This window comes from Micropterus salmoides, unplaced genomic scaffold (genome assembly GCF_014851395.1).
Source record: "Micropterus salmoides isolate LMB-PRFRI ecotype aquatic unplaced genomic scaffold, ASM1485139v1 Ms_hic_scaffold_1, whole genome shotgun sequence".
Taxonomy (NCBI): domain Eukaryota; kingdom Metazoa; phylum Chordata; class Actinopteri; order Centrarchiformes; family Centrarchidae; genus Micropterus; species Micropterus salmoides.
The window spans coordinates 54,334,343-54,354,300 of record NW_024040040.1 but is presented as its reverse complement, the minus strand read 5'-3'; the positions used below and the strand labels follow the sequence as shown (position 1 = coordinate 54,354,300).

General features: G+C 43.0%; 1 pseudogene; it reads left to right on the top strand.

Moving 5' to 3' along the window:
* Positions 1-18,947, top strand: part of LOC119886543 — a 62,951-nt pseudogene extending 44,004 nt beyond the window's left edge.
* The last annotated feature ends 1,011 nt before the right edge of the window (positions 18,948-19,958 follow it).

Here is a 19,958-nt window from a genome sequence, read left to right as displayed (position 1 = left end):
CAGTCGCTTTGTAGCCCTCATAATCGTAATGAGGTGCCCAGAAATTCCCACCTTTTTGAGGTGATTCATCGGGAAATCAAATCGAATCGTTGACCTGATAATCGTAATCGAATTGTGAGACCAGTGAAGATGCACGCCCCCAATATGTATACAGATGTTTCTGTGTCGATACATCAGCAAATGCTGTGATGCCGTTTTGAAAAAGAAACGGGGAATACCCAGCTCTAGCTTTAAAACACTGTGGGCTGACATAACTTACATGGAACAGTTGCTGTTGAGGGGTTTCTGGGCATGATGATGATGATGCTGCTGCTGTTATATATATTAGTTGACTAAACAATTATGTGACCATGAAAAAATGAAAAGAATGTTGAGTGTTTGGCACTGGCTCACAGTGACTGACCTGCTGCCAAGGCTGACTGCTATCATGAAATAAAGTAATAATAAAATAATTTGCTTACACAGACTGCTGCACACCAAGAGCTGCAAGTAGAGGAAATAAGATACCAGATTAAAACAAGTATCGATTTAACCTGAGAAGGAAACATGAATGGGGAAAAGGATGAGGGTGGCCATGGCAGGGGTAATTGTGAGACAAACATATCTGTAGACAGAGGTGTGTGTGTCTGTGTGTTGTTTGCTTGTGTGTCTACAGTATGCAATATTGTGATAATGACTTTTATATATTGCATTGTGAATCTGAGATATATTTGGATTTTTATTGACCATGTCTAATCACAAATCTAAAAAAATAAACTAGCATTAATCTTCCACCTTAATATTTCATACCTTTTTCTGAAAACTAAAAGGGCCATTTCTTCTTCACTCTTTACTTTGATGTCAGGAATATTATTTATTTTACGTTCACACTGACATTATTATATGTATTTCCAGTTATTGAGTTTATATGTTAGTTTTGCTGCTGTAAACACTACTGTTGCTGAATGTGAATCTATTCGAATACTCTTCTGAATTTAATGATCATTTTAAAATAGGGCTGATAAGTAGACTATAAGTCAGAGGAGTAAGTATCAGTATAAACCTGTTTTTACCAATGTTATAATTGTTTTAAGGTACAAGGGCTTTTATTACGTTACTGTAAACTAGTGCAAGTGAAAAGTATTTAGTCAAATTACATAAAAAAGACGAGACCTCTCGACGCCCATGAAATTTTTCTCCCTCAAACAGCAAGAACGAACTGAACAGAGCACCTTTTGTTAATCTGTGTGTAGAAGTAATGTTAGCTGTCGGCATAGTGTTAGCTGGCAGCTAACGTTACTTCTACAGGCAACACACAGCAACATACACAACAACTGTGCATGCTCTCTTTGCGTCTTTCTTGTAAAATACACTCACCTAAAGGATTATTAGGAACACCATACTAATACTGTGTTTGACCCCCTTTCGCCTTCAGAACTGCCTTAATTCTACGTGGCATTGATTCAACAAGGTGCTGAAAGCATTCTTTAGAAATGTTGGCCCATATTGATGGATAGCATCTTGCAGTTGATGGAGATTTGTGGGATGCACATCCAGGGCACGAAGCTCCCGTTCCACCACATCCCAAAGATGCTCTATTGGGTTGAGATCTGGTGACTGTGGGGGCTATTTTAGTAAAGTGAACTCATTGTCACGTTCAAGAAACCAGTTTGAAATGATTGGAACTTTGTGACATGGTGCATTATCCTGCTGGAAGTAGCCATCAGAGGATGGGTACATGGTGGCCATAAAGGGATGGACATGGTCAAACAATGCTCAGGTAGGCCGTGGCATTTAAACGATGCCCAATTGGCACTAAGGGGCCTAAAGTGTTTGCCAAGAAAACATCCCCCACACCATTACACCACCACCACCAGCCTGCACAGTGGTAACAAGACATGATGGATCCATGTTCTCATTCTGTTTACGCCAAATTCTGACTCTACCATCTGAATGTCTCAACAGAAATCGAGATTCATCAGACCAGCAACATTTTTCTAGTCTTCAACTGTCCAATTTTGGTGAGCTCTTGCAAATTGTAGCCTCTTTTTCCTTTTTGTAGTGGAGATGAGTGGTACCCGGTGGGGTCTTCTGCTGTTGTAGCCCATCCGCCTCAAGGTTGTGCATGTTGTGGCTTCACAAATGCTTTGCCGCTTACCTCGGTTGTAACGAGTGGTTATTTCAGTCAAAGTTGCTCTTCTATCAGCTTGAATCAGTCGGCCCATTCTCCTCTGACCGTCAACAAGGCATTTTCGCCCACAGGACTGCCGCACACTGGATGTTTTTCCCTTTTCACACCATTCTTTGTAAACCCTAGAAATGGTTGTGCGTGAAAATCCCAGTAACTGAGCAGATTGTGAAATACTCAGACCGGCCTGTCTGGCACCAACAACCATGCCACGCTCAAAATTGATTAAATCACCTTTCTTTCCCATTCTGACATTTAGTTTGGAGTTCAGGAGATTGTCTTGACCGGGACCACACCCCTAAATGCATTGAAGCAACTGCCATGTGATTGGTTGATTAGATAATTGCATTAATGAGAAACTGAACAGGTGTTCCTAATAATCCTTTAGGTGAGTGTATATAGCAGTGGTGGGCAATAAGCGGCCCCCGGGCCAGAACAGACCCACCAACAATAATATCTGGCCAATGACCAGATTACTTTGATAGCGGCAAATTTCTTTATAGTGGCTGGTGCTGAGATAGATCTCCATCATTTCAGCAACAGTTATTATCATAATCACTTCCTCTTAAGTGATTGTACCTACAAAATGAAAGCGCAAGAATGTTTTTGGCAGCAATGTCAAGTTTAATTAAGAACTTTTACTTTGAAAAATTCTGAAGTACATTCAAAAGAGTCTCTGGCATGGGTGACACACCTCTGATAAAGCCGTCAGAAAATGTGTGAAAGGATTCCTCAGAAGCGCAGGACTTTCCTCTGCCTGTAGATGCCGGGGAAGTGAAAATAAGCATCCATAGGTTGATTGATGTGAACAGGACATTGGGATCAAACACAGAACCCTCTCAAGGGGTGATCTGCGCACTACTGACTGAGCTTACCAGGGAAAATAATAAATGTGAGGATTATCAATTGACTATGCTCTGGCCCGCCATGTAATTGCTCGAAAAACATTTGGCCGGATGCCACCACTTACCACTTGTATAATTTTAATTTCAATTACATCAGTTTAATTTTTGTGGGTTTTCATTCATTAAATCCTTTTGCAAGAACATTTTTACTTTTCTTGAATAAGTATAACTCATCATAATCATAACCATTTATGCATTACAATGAGTTCAACATTTCCAAAGTTTGCTGTAGCCCATCACACTTTTTTTAATGTCCAGCCCCATCCAGGCTGTGATTGGTTAGTTCATGTAAAGTGACTTTGACGAGCTCATTGTCTTTCTGAAAATGTGTCAAAGTGATTGTCTCCATCTTTTATTATTTACTCAGACTGAACTCCTGCAGTTTGTCAGAGATCAGCTGTGCTACTCTGGCCTCAGCTCTGAAGTCCAACCCCTCCCATCTGAGAGAGCTGGAGCTGAGTCTCAACTACCTGCAGGATTCAGGAGTGAAGCTGCTGTGTGGTTTTCTGGAGAGTCCACACTGTAGACTGGAGACTCTGAGGTCAGTTCACTGACTCTCTGTTACTATTGTAGATCTGATGAGGAGGTTCAATTGTTAAACATAATTTATGTTCATACATAACTTCCATCCATAAAGTTATACATTTCCTTTTATTCATATTATGATGTGTCTTGTACCAGATTGTGGTTCTGCAGTTTGTCAGAGATCAGCTGTGCTTCGCTGGCCTCAGCTCTGAATTTCAACCCCACCCATCTGAGACAGCTGGAGCTGAACTACAACAAGCTGCAAGATTCAGGAGTGAAGCTGCTTTCTGCTGGACTGGAGAGTCCAAACTGGAGACTGGAGACTTTGAGGTCAGACACCTTTTTTTGCTTCTGTGCTGAGATTAACATGATGAATGTTGTGACAATAATCTGCAGGTTGGATGATATTATACTGATCCACACAGTATCTTAATCAGTGTTGGGCAAGTTACTTCCAAAATGTAATACATTATAGATTACTAGTTGCTGTCATTTGAGAGTAATTAGTTATATTGCAATATTACTGTCTGTGAATTGTAATGCTTTACACTACTTCTGCATTACTATTATAGTTACTTTCACTGCTGTTTTTTAATGGCCGCATTATTCTGATAGTAAAATATGCTGCATAGGTGGGATCTAGTGACTCATAGAAGTGACTCACCCAGAAGATTTTGAGCATTAAACACTTCATTTCCCGCATTCTGGTGAAAATTTCTCATCCAATTTCTGCCCCAATTTATGGTGGAAATTTGAAAACATTTCGGTGGCAGGTGACAATTCAAAATATATAATTATAATAGAATATAATCTAGTGAGGCTCTCAGGCAATGCTTTTCTCCTGTAGATCAACTTATTTAATATTATCCCTGCTGAGTCAACACACATGATTAAGTCTTACCACCTCTCTAGTGGGGAAGTAACCTATTTAAATGTGTTTGTGGCCCCTTTTCATCTCAGTAATAAATGAATCCGTTTTAATTCAGTTATTGACTGGGCTTTATTAGCTCATCTTGTTACGGGTGGTGTGGTGTGGGGACAGAGGACCCAAATGCAACGCTCAGAAGGAAAGGAGGTTTATTGAGAGAACAAGGGGTTGAGGGACCGGAGAGGTGGAAGCCAGGGAAACGCTGGCACGGGGAACCGAGTTGACTGGGACCAGAGAGCCAGGGGACACCGGGGCCGAGGAAGGGAGGATGCAAGGGGGGAACTGGGAGGACGCCATGGGAGAAGCCCGAAGAGGAAAGGACCGGAGGATGAGCCCAGCCGACAGAACGGATGACGAGGGCGAGTGAATCTGAGAGGTAAAAACAGACAGAAAGACAGGGTTAGTGACAGGAGCGACAACAATGATCAAGCAAGAATGTAAAAATGGTACAGATATTTATAGTAGTGTTAATGATAACAATTGTAATATTAATGATAATAACAACAATAATAATAGCAATAGGACTAGTAACAATAATTGTAGCAGAGGGTGTTGAGCAGGAACAATGAGGCAGCAGGTGACTCGCAACCACAGATCGAGACTCCACAGCTCCAGAGCCAGAAACACCTGCAGGAAGTGATAGGAGGAGAGAGGAGAGAGACGAGAAAGCACAAGACTACCGGAAAGGGGAGAAGTTGTGTTAGTAACATGCAATAATGGGATGAGGTTGCATACAGAGGGAGAGAAAGTAGAGGAGAGAGGAGCTCAGTCCATCATGGGAAATCCCCCGGCAGTCTAGGCCTATAGCAGCATAACTAAGGGATGGTTCAGGACTCACCTGAGCCAGCCCTAACTATAAGCTTTATCAAAGAGGAAAGTCTTAAGCCTACTCTTAAATGTGGAGATGGTGTCTGCCTCCTGAACCCAAACTGGAACCTGGTTCCACAGGAGAGGAGCTTGATAGCTAAATGGTATGGCTCCCATTCTACTTTTGGAGAATCTAGGAACCACAAGTAACCCTGCATTCTGGGAGCGCAGTGCTCTGGTGGGGTAGTAAGGTACGATAAGCTCTTTAAGATAAGATGGTGCCTTCCCATTAAGAGCTTTGTATGTGAGAAGAATTTTAAATTCCATTCTGGATTTTACCGGAAGCCAATGTAGAGAAGATACCCTGCTGCAGACACTGGATGAGTGGCATGGTGTTGCAGGAAGAAGTTCATTCATGATGCTGTGCTCATTGAAGGGAGAGTCATTCTGACATGAGATGCTGGCCAGCTTGGATGAATAGGTGAAGTTTCATTCCACGCTCCTGGAGTGTGGAGGGACTTCTCCCAATGACACTCTTTGGTTTAGATGAATCAGACTCTTCTGGTCCTGGATACTTCATGCTGTCTTTCTCAACAGTTGTTGAGCCTTCTCCCATAACCAGAGAGTTCTCAGGCCTGACTGGAATGAGCTATGTGGTGGCGTTATCTCTTAGACTTTGGGGGTTCTCAACCACAGGAAGGGTTGGCCCCAGAGGGTGTCTTGTCGCCCCAGCTTTTTCAGGCGAAAACCTCTGTTCTTTCTCTACTGTTCTTGTAGTGAAGTGTTCTCTAACTCCTCCAGAGCAGCTGGGAGCAGGATGCACCTCTACTGAAAACCTCACACCTTGGCTTGGCTCCATGATCGGCTCTTTTTCTTTTGAAGGTGTGGTTTCTGACCAGGCCAAGATTCGAGTTTTATGTATGTCAGGGCTTAGGGTGTGTCTTGGTAAGTAGTAGTAGTTGTTGTCATCTTGGTATTCTGAATCTGAGGGATCTTCTCGCATTTCGGGTTCACTATTGACTTCCATACTGGAATGCCTCCTAGTTTTTAGTCTGCTGACAGCTTGTTTGGGAGCTGTTCCAACTCAGCAATGGGTAGAAACCCACAAGGCAACAAGAGATCACGGTGTAACGTCCGAGGAGGACTATCCTTCCCTTTTGGTTGGACTGTATACACTGAAAGGTTAACAGCTCGACTAATCACCAGGTGGATGTCAGGTTCCCATTTGTCAGCCAATTTGTGTTTTCCTCTTATTCAAACATTTTTCAGAAGAACGCGGTCACCCACCTTAAGGGTGAAGTCAATGACTCGCTTGTCAAAATGAAGCATATTGTGTTCAGCTATCTTTGATGCATTCTCAGTGGCAACTCTGTAGCTTTCTTCTAAGCGTCCTTTCAAATCATGCACATACTGGGAGTGTGACCTGGGCGAACTGTTTGCAGGTAAGCCAAATGCCATGTGAACTGGCAATCGAGGTCGTCGGCCGTGTACAGTTGTATGTATGTACAAGATGCTTGACGAACTCTCGCCAGTGATACTTGTCTTTGTTTTCCAGAGTGCCCAACATCTGCAAGAGGGTCCGATTAAATCTTTCCACCGGATTCCCTCTTGTGTGATACGGTGTGGTCCTCACCTTTCGAATACCAGCAATTTGGCACAACTCTTTAATGGTCCGGCTTTCAAAGTCTGGGCCTCTATCACTCAGAAGTTTCTCAGGGAAACCATAATGCACAAAAAAGTTTTCCCACAGACACTTTGCCACAGTTTGCGCTTTCTGAGTTCGAGTTGGTATGGCAACTGCGTATTTGGTGAAGTGGTCTGTGAGCCCAACACATCTTTGGTGTTACTCTGGTCAGGCTCCAAGGAGAGAAAATCGATGCACACCAATTCCAAAGGTCTACTGGTCCTAATGTTCATCAAGGTGGTCACTCTCTCCGGTGGGATCTTTTGTCGCACACATTGTCCACATGTCTTAATCTTTTGCTCTACATCTGCGGACATCCTAGGCCAATAGAATTGTGACCTCACAAGGTCAAGGGTCTGTTCTATGCCTAAGTGACCTATGTCATCGTGTAGGCCTTTCAGTGCAGTGGCCCTCAGGTCTGTTGGTAGCACTAACTGATGTGTGATCTGCCCATGCTCTTGTCTTGTTTTGTATAACACACCATCTTGTAGCTCCAATCTCTTCCATTCCCGAAGCCACAAACCCAAGTCAGGGAGTTCCTGTCGCAACGTAGGGGAAGGCTTGTCTCCAGATTCCAAGTGTTCAATAACTGCTTTGAGATCTGAATCAGTTCTCTGTTTATTTCTCAGTTCCTCTTCAGTCAAGTGGGGAACTACAGGGAGTCCATGACAATCCTCCTGCTGAAAGCTACTGGGTAGAGCGTCGGAATGGACAGCAAGAGACTCCACAAGAGCAACTGATGGATATGAGCCTGCAGAGTTTTGATGAGACCTCTGGACAACATGCCTTTCACAGAGAGCTTTTATTGCTTGGGGTAAGACCATGCCTTCAGTTCCCGGATCTGCTAGGTAATGTAGTGTAAACTGCTTGATTCGCTCACTTTCATTTTGTGAAACTGAATCATTCTTTAGCTCTCCATGTGGTCGCCTTGAAAGCCCATCTGTATCCTAATTCTGAGCTCCTGCTCTGTACTGGATCTTAAAGGAGAATGTCGACAGAGCAGATAACCATCGGTAGCTGGTGGCATCCAACTTGGCTGATGTCAAGATATACGTCAACGGATTACTATCTGTAACCACAGTGAAGTCAGCTCCATAAAGGTAGTCACTAAACTTTGCAATGACAGCCCATTTTAAAGCCAGGAACTCAAGCTTGTGAGCGGGATATTTTGCCTCACTCCTGGTCAATCCTCTGCTTGCAAAAGCGATAGCTCTCATCTACCCATCTTGGTCTTGGTATAATGCTGCACCAAGCCCTGTTGTACTGGCGTCAGTGTGTAGGATGTATGGCAGCTTGGAGTTGGAGCAGTTTGCAAACCCCAAGACAGGAGCGGTAGTGAGTTTGGCGATGTCATCAAATGCTCTCTGACACTCTGAAGTCCGCCTTTCTCTGAACAAGTCCTTTGGGTGGATGTATTGATTGCTGTTCGTGTTTCCTCTACCACTGTGTTTTCCCGAAAAACCAAGGAAGGACCGCAGTTCCTTTAGATTATTGGGTACTGGCCAGGTGTTTAGGGCTTTGATCTTTTCTGAATCAGTCTGTACTCCATATTGGGACAAGATGTGACAAGATACTTGACTCATGTCTGAAAAAATTTACACTTTTCTGGAGATGGTTTTAGTCCATACTTCTTCAGTTGCTTCAGAACCTGCAGTAGTCTCAACTCATGCTCCTCGGGGGTATCTGAGAAGACTATGAGGTCGTCAATGAAAACCAAGACATCTCTCCGGTTGAGGTCTCCCATACATCTCTCCATAAGTCGTTGGAACGTGCTTGGTGCATTTGTGATTCCCTGGGGCATTCTGTTGAACTCCCAAAACCCAAGGGGACACACAAAAGCAGTTTTCTCTTAATCAGCTTCTTCCATCTCTATCTGGTAGTATCCTGATTTCAGGTCGAGGATTGAAAACCACTTGGAGCCAGTCAACAGTGAGAACATTTCTTCCAAGTTTGGTAGCGCATAGCCATCTTTTATGGTCTATGGTCTTCTATGGTTTAGATATCAGCTTCCTAAAATTAATACACAGCCGCACAGAGCCGTTATTCTTTCGGACCACGACTATGGGGGATGCAAATGGGGACTCACGGATGATACCGGAATCCAGCAGTTCTTGAAGATGCTTCCTGACTGCATCCACATCTTGTGGATGGATGGGTCTAGGCCGATGCTTAAAAGGGGTGTCATCACTAATCTTGATGTGATGCTTCACATTGTCGGTGTGGCCACAGTCCAGATTCATGCTGAGCAAATACTTCAGGCATGGAATTTAGCTGCCTTGTGATCCTCTTTCCATTCAGGTGACAAGGGGGAATCACCAAAATCAATGTTGATATAGCTGGATTGGGTGGGACTTGAGTCTGCCGATTTTTCCTTCCCCATCACCTGCTGCACAGCATGAATCTCTGCTGAGGTGGAATGATGATGTAATTCTGAGTTTCATTTCTGAGTAGTACTGGCACATGGCAAGGCCGACTGACAGGTAAAGTACACAGAGCACTAGCTACAAGCAATCCACCTGGAAGAGACGACTCAGATGGAGCATCAACAGCAACCCACTTCTCACTGTTAGCACTTGTCACATGGACAAGCCCATAAGCCCATAAAGAACAACCGTGCCGCCTTCTGGCACCACTTCAGGGGCATTGCCTTTCATCTTCACCCACCCCGAAGCACCAGTGCCTGCTTGCCACCGTCTCACCTCCAGGATTTGCAGGACTACTCTGTATCCAGGAAGAGTTGAATGAGGACGACTTTCATTTTTTGCAAGATAACTGGAGTAAAGGACATCCAATGAGTTAGTTCCAATAAGGATTTGAGACATGTCCTTCACATCAGGGACTACCAATGCCAGAGTGGGAACTTCAACCTCTGTCCCCAAAAACCCATCTGGAAACATCAGGCTCAATTCCACATAGCCAACATATAGGACTTCCTACCCATTGGCTCCCTTCACTTCAAGCTCAACATCCAACAGGTCATCCAGGGACTTCATGCAATGATGTGGTAAGTGACTCTCGTAAAAGGACAGCGGGATAGTGGTCACTTTAGATCCCGTGTCGAGAAGACAGTTAATTTCCTTGCCTTCAATAGTGACTCAAGCATTGCATTTTGTTCCTACAAGCCTTGCTGGCATGCTGATCAATGCTGTCTCAGCATTTGTACACTTGCTGATCACCCTCTTGGTTTTTCTAGGGCACTTACTTTGTTTCACAGTCCCTGTTTGCCCTGCAACAGGAGCTTCTAGTGGTTTTACTGCTGGGTGCCTGTGATGTTTCTTGTTGTCCCGTTGTTGTTTCTCTCTGAGTAACTGTCTCTTCTCCTCAACTAAAAGAGGGTTTGGTTCACTCTCACAATTGAGGGCAAGATGCCCATCTTCTCCACGGCAGAAACAGTACCAGGGACGAGGTCTGGTGGCTGTTTGTCCACCAAGACTGAGCTGTCTGCCTACCTTCATGCCAACCGGCTGGTGCTCAGCCTTTGCTGAACCTCCCCGCATGTGCGCTGATGTTAGATGACTTTGAACTTGAGTTGTAGTCACCTGGGCTTGGATGTTAGCAAGTTGATGTTTCAGTGAAATTCCTGCTACTTCTGGGTGATTATTCTTTTTGTCATTTAGTGCTGTCTTCATGTTTGCCACCTGGGCCTGAATGTCAGCAATCTGTCTCTTCAGTGTATTGATTTCTGTTGTATCCGAACTGACTTATGTGAAGGCTTGGTCTACATAACAACAACCTGAGCTTGTATGTCAGTTATATAAGTTTCTTATAGAAACTTAAGTTCATAAGTTTCATTAATTCTGTCTCAGTAAGCTCACTCTCAGATGTAGCACAGGAACACACAATCAGTCGGTGTGTTGTGGTGCGTGGTTTGGGGACAGAAGAGCCTTGCTTATGTAATTTAAGATGTTTCCTCATATGATTTTCTTTTGCTGATTGTTTGTCTTCCTCTGTGATGATGAGCAGTACCAGGTCAGCAAAGGAAAGTGGTCTGTTTGTCTTCTGCTCCAGTTGGAGGTCAGTGATCAACCCATTATCCCAATAGCCTCTGCAGAACTGCTTCAAGAGATAACAACTTTGTTCGCTTTCTGCAATACCACCTCTTCTAACGACAGAACTTAAGGTGACTTGCAAGCAGTTTAGGTAGCTGGAAGGCTTCTCATTGCTGTTGAAGGGTCCCCATGAACTTGGCCAACAGCTCGTCTCCATCCTCTACAGAACCATAAACCGAATCTAGTAGCTGGAGATAAACGGATAGCAAAGCTTGAGGGCTTACATGTTTGATTACATCAGTGGCTGGAGGAAGCAGACTGTCAAGGATCTTTTGAGTTCTATGCAAGTCAGATATCGATAGGTCAGTCATCAGCAAATCCACATTCACTCTCCAAGTGTCATAGTCCAGTCCATTACTAGGATGTGGTGTCTTTCCCGAGAAGATTTGGAGGCGAAATGAAGACTGCATGGGAGGCATGCTTTCATTAGCACGCATGACGTGTTCAACAACCACACGCTGTACAACTGGAGGGTTGACATCACTTGCTGTGAGAGCTGGATGGAGCACTGCATTGCTGTCATCATTAGTGTTGCCCTGATTGAGCAAAGCGATGTACCAGAATACAGGGGTTCTTGGCAATGAGTGTTTGACTTAATTTGCATGGCAGGTGGTGTTATGGATGCCAGTGCAACAGGCATTGTCTGATGGTTCACCCTAGCCCGTGGGGACACTACATCTGATCTCCTAGCAATGATCGAGAACCGCTGTGTGTCAGCTGCTGTTATTGCTTGTTTGGCTCTAGTTGATCCAACCCCAGCACGTTGGGGTGGAGGGGATGGGGGAAACACCACTGGCATGTTCCTGATTAGTTCAGGTGAGGCAGAGCTGAGCAGTAAAGGAAACTGTGTCACCTGAGGAGCCGCTTCAGCTTACAGGACTCCAAGATTAACCTCTGCTGGATCAGGGCTCTTTAGTGGGTCATGAAGTGTTTTCTCAGAACCTGCATTTGCTGTTTTATCTGTTGCAAGTTGATTCACCATGCCAATCTTCTGCAGCTCATCTTGAAGCACCTCCTGAAATGACTTGCCACTCTTGTTAGCAATCACTTGCAGTTCTTCAGTATTCCCCTTGGTGGCGCTACTACTGGCTGAACTAGTGTAAATACTGTCTAGGGCACACACCTGGAAGGTAATATTAGCATCTGCTGAGGTCTTGTATTCCATTGGCAGTTGGGGCCTCAGTGTGTGCATTGCAGAGCTATGTGTGAACTCAATTATAGAGTGATGGTGAAACTCAGATTTTGGATCATCTATAAGCACTACTCGATTAATAGAGCCATGAGCTGCCAAGTGTGTCTCAAGTTCCTGATCTAATTCAGTATGTGTTAGACCACTTGCTATAGCTGAGTTAGGGACATTTATCTCTGCTTCTTTCACTATATCCATTGTATTTGAATGGTATTTGGTTCTTTACTTCTGCTACACAATATTACTCAGCTACTCAGCTTTCTCCCGGCTGGCTCGCTACTCTCTGTTACCAGTCCAGCTCCAGCTGTCCGCCCACAGGAGAAAGGAGCGACAAAATGGAGATATTAAGTAGCAGAACCAAAGAAGAATCGAAAATGGTTTAAGACTTAGAAATTTAAAATGTATTGAACTTGTATTGTAAAAAAAAAACAATGAGTAATGCGCATATGACCGTACAGCACAAGGTGCCCTTTTCTTATTTCTTTGACTGACAATGTAACTGTCCACTTACAAAGGTGGTCAAAATCAATTTTCAATTTTAAGAAAGTTTTTAGAGGCAAATTTATCCTATTTTAGAGTTCTGACTAGGTTTGGGATAGACAGCCAAGTTACTCTTTTTCTTACATCATGCACCTTTAAACCTCAGGAACACATAACTCCAATGCATGAAATATAGTGTGGTATATGTGACAGGGAATATGTTCGAATTCCACGTATCAGTCATTAGCAACAGTTAACAAGAGAATAACATAGTTCCAGCACAGTAGGCAATGAGTTAGGTAGCTGAACAGTCTGTATGTCCCTTATTTCAGGCCACTGAAAATTATGAAAACATCAATAAAAAGTCTGTTGAGGTTAGCCTTCGCAGTTCTGTTTTATACAGTCCTACCAGTACTCCAGATGAAGACAGTTCAGACCTCCTCGATTTCTATAAACAGCTAAATTGGCTCGCCACTCCTGCTGGACTCTAGGGCCACAGGTGTAGCTCTGAGAAGCAACAGAAGATATCCACCCTCCTCAGAAAAGTTCAGTGTTAATCCTACTCTCCTAGCTTGTAGAAAAATACACTCAATGGTTCTCATCCAGGTTTTCTCCTCCGCTCCACCCAACGCGATAGCTGGCTTCCTTCCGGTCAACTACCTTAAAACATGGATATCTCACCGTAAAAACACTTATCTCCGCAAACAAGGTAGAATATTTCAGGTTTAACGACACAGCTCACTCCGACATGTGTGACACAGCCTCGTGTGGGACCAGAAGAGAAAGGAGAACAAGAAAAAACTCTCCGCTACGCAACGCTGGATACGGCACCAAAAACTCTGATTGGACAGCATGATATGTCACTCTGCAATCACGAATATGACACAAAATATAATCACAATCACCTTACCAAAATCATTATTCCTTAGATTAAGTTGGTTTTCTTCTGTCTCCTATTTAACTGCTGTTTGTCTATGATTAACCCATTATTAATTTTCTTTATGGAAAATATTAGTTAGAATCATCGTTTCTTTTTTTGGGGGGGGGGGTTATTTTTTTTTCTACAGCCTTACACTTAGCGGGTGGTAATATGGGTTACACAGTAATCCAGCCTAGAAGTAACAAATTAATGGACTAGTTTTTCTGCATCATTTTTAGACAGGATGTTCCTGATTTTTGCAATATTACGTAGGTGAATGATCCTTGAAATTTGCTTAATGTGAGACTTAAACAATGCCTGGGCATGCTCCTGATGAGGTGGCGGATGGATTGCAGGGCTCTGGCAGTGCTCCTCCTGCTCCTCCTTGCACAAAGGACCGGAGGTAGCGGTCCTGCTGCAGGGTTGTTGCCCTCCTACGGCCTCCTCCACGTCTCTTGATGTACTTGCCTGTTTCCTGGTAGCGCCTCCATGCTCTGGACACTACGCTGACAAACACAGCAAACCTTCTTGCCACAGCTCGCATTGATGTGCCATCCTGGATGAGCTGCACTACCTGAGCCACTTGTGTGGGTTGTAGACTCCGTCTCATGCTACCACTAGAGTGAAAGCCCCGCCAGCATTCAAAAGTGACCAAAACATCAGCCAGGAAGCATAGGAACTGAGAAGTGGTCTATGGTCACCACCTGCAGAACCACTCCTTTATTGGGTTTTTTTTGCTAATTGCCTATAATTTCCACCTGTTGTCTATTCCATTTGCACAACAGCATGTGAAATTGATTGTCAGTGTTCAGTGGTGCTTCGTAAGTGGACAGTTTCATTTCACAGGAGTGTGATTGACTTGGAGTTACATTCTGTTGTTTAAGTGTTCCCTTTATTTTTTTGAGCAGTGTATATCTTTAGATAATGCGTCACGGAGGTGCTTGGGCCTTAACTTCAGTTTTATCTGAGTTTAACATTAGAAAATTACAGGTCATCCAGGTTTTAACATCCTGAAGGCACATTTGAAGTTTAGCTAACTGATGAGTTTCATTTGGCTTGATCGATGGATATAAGGCAAGGCAAGTTTATTTGTATAGCACATTTCAGCAACAAGGTAATTCAAAGTGCTTTACATAAAACATAAAAGCAACAGGGAAATATAATAAAAGTTACAGTGTTACAATCAGGGTTAAAAAAGTTAAATGGAAAATAAAAACAGGCTGAGGGGTTGAGCAAATAATTGAGTTACAATCATTTTGAAAAGAGAATAAACAGAGAAGTACACTTAATCTACTCTTTCTAGCTAGTCTGTACTTGGGTCCACAGCAATCTTTGGGTCCACTGAAACTCCAAAAACCCTCGGACACTACAGAGAAACCAGGACATGTCTGTCAGCAGGCCACTTTGACCCAGTTATACACTAGACCGATCTGCGCGTTTACAGGTGGACAGAGGTTCCTGCAAATCACTCGGGCGCGAGATTTAAGACCACTTCCTTCACTCTGTTCAATCTCATTCCCATAATCATCCAACTCAACTACCTACTCATTTCTCACTGTGTAAATATTTAATTAAAAGCAATGGTAAAAAGAAAAATCTTCATTCTTAATTTAAAAGAACAGACTGTTTCAGCAGACCTGCAGTTATCTGGGGGTTTGTTCCAAATATACGGAGCATAATAACTGAACGCTGCTTCTCCTTGTTTAGTTTTGACTCTGGGGACAGAAAGCAGACCTGCCCCAGATGACCTGAAAGGTCTGGATGGTTCATAATGAAGCAGAAGATCAGAAATGTATTTTGGCCCTAAACCATTTAGTGCTTTGTAAACTAACAGCATGATTTTGAAATCAATTCTTTGACGTACAGGAAACCAATGTAAAGACCTCAGAACTGGAGTGATGTGGTCCACCTTTTTGGTCTTAGTGAGGACTCGAGCAGCAGTGTTCTGAATCAGCTGCAGCTGTCTGATGGATTTCTTAGGGAGCCCTGTAAGGTCACTGTTACAGTATTCGAGTCGACTGAAGATAAATGCATGGATAAGTTTTTCCAGGTCCTGCTGAGACATAAGTCCTTTAATCCTTGATATATTATGCTGAATTTGTAATTGTCTTAATATGGCTGATATGGTCTGAGTCCATGACTACACCAAGATTTCTGGCTTGATTTGCGGTTCTTAACATTACTGATTGAAGGCACTGACTTTCAATCGTTCCTCCCTGGCTCCAAAAACAATAACTTCAGTTTTATCCTTGTTTAATTGAAGAAAATTCTGGCACATCCAATCGTTGACCTGCTCAATACAGTTACTCAGCGCCTGTATGGGATCATAGTCCCCTGGTGAAATGGTTATGTAAATCTGTGTGCACATGCAGCCCTTTCAACCGTTCAAATGTCTTCATAATGTGTGATGTCAATGCTACTGGTCTGAAGTCACCCGGGGTGTTTTTTCTTGGGAATCGGATGAGACATGAAGTCTTCCAGTGCACTATGACAAGAAAATCATGCGATTAATAGCAATTAAAATTTTTAATTGTTGCCCAGCACTAATAATAATGCATAATAATACTTTTATTTGGGGGACACCATTCAGGACACTCAAGGACATCTTCCATACCAGGAAATAAATGGTGCAATTAGATGAGGTGCATAATTCTAGCAAGTTTTAAAAAGTCTGAAATAAGAGGACAAAAAATTCACACAAGTCAGGGATAAAAAGTCTAAAGATTTTAGGCTTCACAAAAATTATGTGTTTTGAGGAGTTTTGTGAACAATGTGAGTCTGCCTGTCAAATATGAGGGGGGTAGTGTGTTTCAAAGCCTGGGTGTCGAGCAGCTAAAGGCTCAGGCTCCCATGGTGGAGAGGCGGAATGAAGGTGTGACAAGGAGACAAGGAGTAGGGGAGCGGGAGGGGGCATGGACTGGGAGGAGGTCAGAGAAGTACAACCCCAATTCCAATGAAGTTGGGACGTTGTGTAAAACATAAATAAAACCAGAATACTATGATTTGCAAATCCTTTTCAGCCTATGTTCAATTGAATACAGTACAAAGACAAGATATTTAATGTTCAAACTGATAAACTTTATTGTATTTTGCAAATATTCACTCACTTTGAATTTGATGCCTAAAACATGTTCCAAAAAGGCTGGGACAGGGGCATGTTTACCACTCAATAAGTGTTTGGGAACTGAGGACACTAATTGTTAAAGCTTTGTAGGTGGAATTCTTTCCCAACAATTTCAGTTGCTCAACAGTCCGGGGTCTCCATTGTCGTATTTTGCGCTTCATAATGCACCACACATTTTGATTGGGAGACAGGTATGGACTGCAAACAGACCAGTCTAGTACCCACCACGAAGCCAAGCTGTTGTAACGTGCAGAATGTGGCTTGGCATTGTCTTGCTGAAATAAACAGGGACATTCCTGACAAAGATGTTGCTTGGATGGCAGCATATGTTGCTCCAAAACCTGTATGCACCTTTCAGCATTAATGATGCCTTCACAGATGTGCAAGTTACCTATGCCATGGGCACTAACACACCCCCATACCATCATAGATGCTGGCTTTTGAACTTAGCACTGACAACAATCTGGATGGTCCTTTTCCTCTTTGGCCCGGAAGACACGACGTCCATAATTTCAAAAAACAATTTGAAATGTGGACTCGTCAGACCATAGCACACTTAGCGTCAGTCCATCTCAGATGAGCTCAGGCCCAGAGAAGCCGGTGGCATTTCTGGGTGTTGTTGACATATGACTTTCGCTTTGCATTTCGCTTTAACTTACACTTGTTGATGTAGCGACAAACTGTTTTAACTGACAATGGTTTTCTGAGGTGTTCCTGAGCCCATGTGGTAATATCCTTTACACATTGATGTCAGTTTTTAATGCAGTGCCGCCTGAGGGATTGAAGGTCACGGGCATTCAATGTTGGTTATCGGCCTTGCTGCTTACGTGCAGATAAATTCTTGTCTTTGTAGTGTATTTAATTGAATATAGGTTGAAAAGGATTTGCAAATGAATGTATTCTGGTTTTATTTACGTTTTACACAATGTCCCAACTTCATTGGTATTGGGGTTGTAGGTAGGTGCAAGATTGTGGAGGACTTTAAATGTGAGTAGGGTTCTAAACTTAATCAGGTATTGCACTGGGAGCGAGTAAAGTTTGAGAAGAGTAGGAGTGATATGTTCCAATGATTTGGTGAAGCGTAGGATTCTTGCAGCAGAGTTCTGAACCAGTTAGAGTAGATTGATGAGTTTGGTGGGGATACCAGTGAGGAGAGTGTTGCAGTAGTCTAGACAGGAAGTGACAAAGGCATGGAGGAGAGTTTCAGTGCTGGAGTGTGAGAGAGTCGGATTTTCGAGATGTTGCAGAGGTGGAAAGACAGTCTAGGTGAGGTTTTTAATGTAGGACTCAAGGGACAGGGTATTTAATTCACCGTGACACTGGATGTTCTGGGACTCGGCTCACTGGCCAATTATAACCAAGTTAGCTGTGCTTGCGTAATAAGCTCTGCTGTTGCATGCTCTGTCTGTACTATGGCAACTCTAAAACAGAGGGTAAATCCTTTTAGGTGTCACAAAATGTATTATTTTATACCATTTAAGTTAGCATGGCAAGTTAGCAAGTTTGTTTAGATGGAGCCACTGGTGGAGCTGCAGAGTTTAAGAGGTGAAGTCACTAAGTCTTTATTGAAGCAGCAGCACGTTGTTATTAATATTAATGAGAGCTCTTTTTACAGTATTTTACAGTTTGAACCTGCATCCCGTTGGGTTCAGGTGTTTGGAGTTTGCATTTTCTAAACTTCTACATTCTAAACCTTCTTCAGCTCTGAACAGATTATTAAACACTGAATGATTTCAAGCAGGAACATTGTCTTCTAAAGTTACATAATTTATTCTTTATTCAGACTGAGTTGGTGCAGTTTGTCAGAGATCAGCTGTGCTTCTCTGGCCTCAGCTCTGAAGTCCAACCCCTCCCATCTGAGAGAGCTGGACCTGAGATACAACAAGCTGCAGGATTCAGGAGTGAAGCTGCTGTCTGCTGAACTGAAGAATCCACACTGTAGACTGGAGACTCTGAGGTCAGTTCAGACTCTCTCACCCCATTTACACCTGATATTAAAATGGGATTTCTGTCCTTCAGAGCAAAACCTATGAGTTATTTGATGTGCTGGCAAATCAACCTGCTGGACAGCTGGAGGACAACAACTAATAGGCCTGGAGAAGTGGGTAGAAAGGGAAATAAATGCACACTGACACTTTTATCTCTATCCTTTATTCTTTATTCAGATTGAGTTCCTGCAGGTTGTCAGAGATCAGCTGTGCTTCTCTGGCCTCAGCTCTGAAGTCCAACCCCTCCCATCTGAGAGAGCTGGACCTGAGTCTCAACAACGAGCTGCAGGATTCAGAAGTGAAGCTGCTGTGTGATTTTCTGGAGAGTCCACACTGTAGACTGGAGACTCTGAGGTCAGACACCATTTTTTGCTTCACTGTTGAGATTAATATGATGTGAAAGTTGTGGTGACACTAAATTGCAGACATAAGGCTGATATTATACTGATCCAAACTGAGTATCTTAATGCCAAAATTGACTTCTTCAATGGTTTAGTCCTGTGTCTGTGGCAGAGCAATGTTGAGCTCCACATTTAAAACCTGAACACATCTGATTGGATTAGAAATGGATTTTTATCTCCATCATTTATTCTTTATTCAGATTGAGGGGCTGCTATTTGTCAGAGATCAGCTGTGCTTCTCTGGCCTCAGCTCTGAAGTCCAACCCCTCCCATCTGAGAGAGCTGGACCTGAGTAACAACAAGCTGCAGTATTCAGGAGTGAAGCTGCTGTGTGGTTTTCTGGGGAGTCCACACTGTAGACTGGAGACTCTGAGGTCAGTTCACTGACTCTGTTACTGTTGTATATCTGATATATTTAATTAACAATTTAAGCTAATTTCTGTTCATGCATAACTTCCATCCATAAAGTTGAAAATGTCCTTTTGTTCATATTTTCATCTTTCTTGTTCTAAATTTTTGCCAAGTCAAAGTAATTGAATTTTTCTAATTTTTGGTAAATGGGCACATCTGTATACAGAAGATCCTCTGAACTAATATAGGGCTGAAAGGATTTATCGAGAAATTCAATTAATTTTAGTACTAAAAAGCATTGACTATACATTGACATATATATATATATACATATATACACTGACTATTTAACTATATAGCGCACTGTTTTGCACGGACCATTATTATTGTTGCACATCTTGCTTACGCTGTGATCAAGTGAACATGACGTGATTATGGTGG